At 42.3% G+C, this 5,332-nt stretch overlaps 1 non-coding gene across 1 annotated transcript; it reads right to left on the reverse strand.

Moving 5' to 3' along the window:
• Nucleotides 1-822: 822 nt before the first annotated feature.
• Trnat-ugu (transfer RNA threonine (anticodon UGU)) lies at nucleotides 823-896 on the reverse strand. The gene has a single exon. It is a non-coding gene; the product is annotated as a tRNA-Thr (tRNA).
• Between the last annotated feature and the right edge of the window lie 4,436 nt (nucleotides 897-5,332).

The raw sequence follows: 5,332 nt of genomic DNA on the forward strand, positions 1-5,332 counted from the left end.
GCAAGGTCCATGGTTCATGGGGGGGATAATTATAGTTTATATTATATAGTATATATAGTTTATAGTATAGTATATATTATAGTTAATAGTAAACAAGTAATAAATTGAAACGTTGTGTCTAATGCTGTAGTTTTACCGCACGGACAGCCAAAATGCAGCAGGGAATAAACTTCTTTTTCCTTTCATTATTTTGTGAGGATGTCAGCGAAAAAGTTTACGAAATTGTTTGAAATTAAGTGTAAAGTTTGTTAGAAGTCGTTAAGTGCCCTCGTTCTGTAATAGTGGAGGAGTAAAGTCAGTGTAATTAGTGCACCGTGAGTTACGCTGCTTCAAGGCGTAAAAACACAGTTTTTAACTTTAATGCATTTATTGACCGGTTTCAACAGCCTTATGCTGCATCATCTGATCCAAGGGAGAAACAATGGAGGACGGGTGGAGGGAGACTACAATCCATATGACGGATATGTAAAATATACATTATTCCACGTATTCCACTTACCTTCTGGAACTTGTTTTAAGATTGTCATATTACATTACATTACATGCAACCAAAGCATAGAAATCACTCCCCACGTATACATGTCTTGATAAAAATCTAGTCGGTCAAATACATACAGTTGGTAAAATGCACAGAAATGATAGAAGCCGCACAGTTAAAATCCTTATACCATCCGTGCAAGTTGGTGGCGAACAGGATTCTCACAAGTTTGACGCATAGCACTACGCTGTCGTCGGAATGTTAACAAAGAAATTAGAACTATATTAATACCCTGAGCTGCGCACGGGCGTTGATATAGATCAACGGGGACAGGTGAAAATGTGTCCCCCGACCGGGACTCGTACCCGGGATCTCCTGCTTACATGGCAGGCGCTCTATCCATCTGAGCCACCGAGGGCACAGAGGATAGTGCGCCTGCAGGGACTATCTCGCGCACGCCTCCCGCGAGACCGACATTCTCACCTTGTATGTCCACGCACTACATTCGTAGTGTCCCACCCCAACACACTCATTTCTCGTGGAAGACATTCTTCCAAGCTCTGTAAGAGTTCGAGGAATATGTGTGCATCTGCACAGAAGAAGAAGGTCATGGCCGGTATCGACAGAACTATAACTTATATGGGTATGGTGTCTGTTCTTTTGGACATGTCCAACAGAACACACACCATACCCATATAAGTTATGTTAACAAAGAGGCGGCAGACTCCGCTACGAAGTTATCTCGTCTCTACAAGCCGGACACAGTGGTTACAAGCAATGAATGACGGTGCACACAAAGAAAGATGGATTTTTCCAAGTGACGAATATAACAGTTAGGGATGTCACTTGGCCATACGTAGAAAATTACTATGAGCCTATGATCCATGTAAAATATTTACTAGTTACATGCTATATGCTTATTGACGATGGGGGAAAACAACAGTAATAAGCAAAAACTTAAAAGAACCACTATATCTAATTTACGAAGCAATATGACGTAAAAAGAATTAATTAATTAAACGTGCAACGCAAGATATGATGATAGTAAAGTTTTAAATACGGTCAATGATCACATGAAATACTGAACAATAAATTTTTGTTTCCCCTGGAAGCCATTGATAGGCAGCCTGCAATTGTGGCTGTACACCGTTCTAGCCGTTTACTAGCGTAGATGAACTGGAACGCCCGTAAGGTGCTACAGACCTCCAAGGTTGCCTGACCTCAAGGTACGTCAGGCTTTTGTGGGTGATGATGTAACACTCAGGCTATGTGCCTCCCCTTCCAGCAACTATTTGTATCTGCGACGCAGCACAGGAATACCAGTGAATGCCGAAACGCAAAAGTATGGGACAAGTTTGATTATTATCCAGGGGAGTGCTATTGAACTTTGACCCTAAACGGAATTGTAACAAGTATCCCAAAGTTTTTTGTACATGCGTGTAATAATATAGTGTTAGAAAGTAAGATGCTTCTTTTGAAAATATAAACTCTGTAGTCCTATGTGTAAGTTAAAATTTACCTCGAGTTTCTCTCTTCATTCATATAGAGGTTCTCAAAGGACAAATGGTCTATATATTCAGGGATATGACATGGACGATTTTTTGAAGCAATAAACTTCGTTGCGAGATAGGCTTTATTCCGAATGGTTTCCAAGATAGAACACATTTAGTGGAAATTGTTATTTGTTTATTTTTTGTGTTGCTCAATACATTGTCAGATTCAGATATGTACAAATATATGTTAGTGATACAACGTGCGTTTTACAAAGTATTAATTGAAAAATAGTTATTTTTAACACGTTCACCACAAAGCATTATCGTTCACGTCAAGTTCCATTTGTTATGCAGCTCAAAATAAATTTTCGAATATCCCACCATCACCTTCAATGAATTTTGCACCCTTGCTAGAACACGTGTTTATCTGCGCGCCTCTTCAAATTTCCTAATGAGGGCAGCAGCATCAATGACGCGATCCAGCAGTTCATCTCGCGTATTTTTGCTCACTTCAAACTTCGTTCATCCTCAGAAAAAAAAAATCTAATGGGGTAACTTCTGGTGATCTTGGTGGCCAGATAATTGCACTACCACAACCAATCCAGCGATTGGGGTAAGCGCGGTTGAGATTTTGCTTCAGTCGCCTGGTAAAATCTGGAGCGGTTTCACCATGCTGGAAGTACATTGCTAGAGGAACATGCAGAACGTGTTCAACAAACAAATTTTCCAAAAAATTCGAGTAATTCTGTCCCGTCATTCGTTCTTTTAAAATCGCTCGACCTATCAATCACTGTTAGTAATCATGCCTCACAAACACTAAAAAACAACTTGGAAATCGGTTTTCACTGTGACATATGGATTTTCCTGCGAGCATCTGTGACTGTTACGTGTATTGTTGATTCCATTCCGTGTAAACGTGTCTTCATCAGTGTTAAAGAAATCAAATGAGGATTATCATTTAACCAGTGACAAAATTCAAGTTGTGTGGCATTGCCGTTAAGCTGCAGATTCTGGACACGCTGTATGTGAAATGGGTACAAGTTCTCCGCATGTATTTGTTATTCGCCATAAACGTTTTCGTGACGTCCAGAAAGTAATTGCGCGCTGGTAGTAGGACTACGCTGCACCATTTCAACGCCTGTTGCTGCTCTTCCATAGATTGTTGAAGTACAGGTTAAGAAAAAAAGAATGGGAAGTCGGGAGAACACCTGATCACGCAAAGTGCAGAAAACTCTGCTAATCACTCTACCATCAGGAATTCGACGTGTCGGAAAGCGCCGACGACATTCTTTGACAGCAAAAAGAGGACTACCATCTCAGAAGCCGTAAGCATACATCATATCTGCTTATTATTCATTAATGTACATGCTTGGAATTTTAGCCAGCGAGTGTACAAACACAGTTAACCGATGTTTCTCTCTGACACGGTCTAAATCCCTCACAGAACCTCCCTTATAACACACCATGGACAACCGCGCGTTCAACGAGCTAGTTTAACCCTAAGTTACTAAACCGTCGTAAAATTTACGATTGGAGTTGGTACCAATTCGTAGTTCCCGCCAATCTGGTATTGTCAATTTAGGGCACAAACCCTAACATTTGTATTTGTTTTGTGTGTGATGTACCATGGAGACCTTATACTTGTAATTAACTAGTGCATAAAATATAAATTATTACCACCTTTACATAAAATATAGGGTAATAAAATTTACGATTGTTTAGTGACAATGTAACATTTCCTCCCATTTAGTGTTAGGTATAATGATAGAAAGACATCCCGAACAAAGAGGCTGAAAGCGATGAGGTAAGTAGGTTGAGGTTGGGTGGGTAAGACATATGGGTGCTCGTCACTGGCCCGAAACCAGATGTACGAATACATTAAATGTGTTCTGTCTCGGAAACCATACGGGATTGGGCACATGTCCATGTGAAGTTCTTTGTTTCAAACGATCATTCCTGTCGTGTCCCTAAATACACACACATCAAAAAAAGTTTTGCATCACTTCGGTTCCGAGAGTTCCGGAACCTGTACAGAAAATTGGAATAGACATCAACATACACATCATTTCCGCCCTTTTTATTGCTCATGAAAAACCACACATTGCAAGTTGTACCACCATACAGCGAGACCTTCAGAGTTGGTGGTCCGGATTGCTGTACACACCGTTACCTCTAATACCCAGTAGCACATCTTGCATTGATGCATGCCTGTATTCATCGTGGCATACTATCCACAAGTTCATCTAGGCACTGTTGGTCCAGATTGTCCCACTCCTCAACGTCGATTCGGCGTAGATCCCTCAGAGTGGTTGGTGGGTCACGTCGTCCATAAACAGCCTTTTTCAATCTATCCCAGGCATGTTCGATAGGGTTCATGTCTGGAGAACTTGCCGGCCACTCTAGTCAAGCGACGTCCTTATCGTGAAGGAAGTCATTCACAAGATGTGCGCGATGGGGTCGTGAATTGTCGTCCATGAAGATGAATGTCTCACCAATATGCTGCCGATATGGTTGCACTATTGGTCGGAGGATGGCATTCACGTATCGTACAGCCGTTACGGCGTCTTCCACGACCACCAGTGGCGCAAGTCGACCCACATAATGTCACCCCAAAACAGCAGGGAACCTCCACCTTGCTGCACTCGCTGGACAGTGTGTCTAAGGCGTTCAGCCTGACCGCGTTGCCTCCAAACACGTCTGCGAAAATTGTATGGTTGAAGGCATATGCGAGACTCATCGGCGAAGAGAACGTGATGCCAATTCTGAGCGGTCCTTTCGTCATGTTGTTGGGCCCATATCTACCGCGCTGCATGGTGTCGTGGTTACGAAGATGGACCTTGCCATGCACGTCAGAAGTGAAGTTACGCATCATGCAGCCTATTGCACACAGTTGGAATCGTAACCCGACCTCCTGTGGCTACACGAAAAGCATTATTCAACTCGTAGGTGCTGCTGTCAGGATTCCTCCGAGCCATAATCCGTAGGTAGCGGTCATCCACTGCAGTAATAGCCCTTGGACGGCCTGATCGAGGCATGTCATCGACAGTTCCTGTCTCTATGTATCTACTCCATGTCTGAACGACATCGGTTTGATTCACTCCGAAATGTCTGGACACTTCCCCTGTTGAGAGCCCTTCCTGACACAAATCAACAATGCAGGAGCTATCTAATACTGTAGCGCTGTGTATTTTAAACATGTACTGTGCTTAATATCGCCCATTAGATAAACTGTAATTTACAATGCAAAACATGTTTGTTGCGCAACATAAGAGACCGATACTCAGTCGGACAGTTCTCAACCGATGTAACGACCTCGGAGACGATGGTATCCTTGCACATTACCTGTAATAGTGAGTATTCT

This window comes from Schistocerca serialis, chromosome 1 (genome assembly GCF_023864345.2).
Source record: "Schistocerca serialis cubense isolate TAMUIC-IGC-003099 chromosome 1, iqSchSeri2.2, whole genome shotgun sequence".
Taxonomy (NCBI): domain Eukaryota; kingdom Metazoa; phylum Arthropoda; class Insecta; order Orthoptera; family Acrididae; genus Schistocerca; species Schistocerca serialis.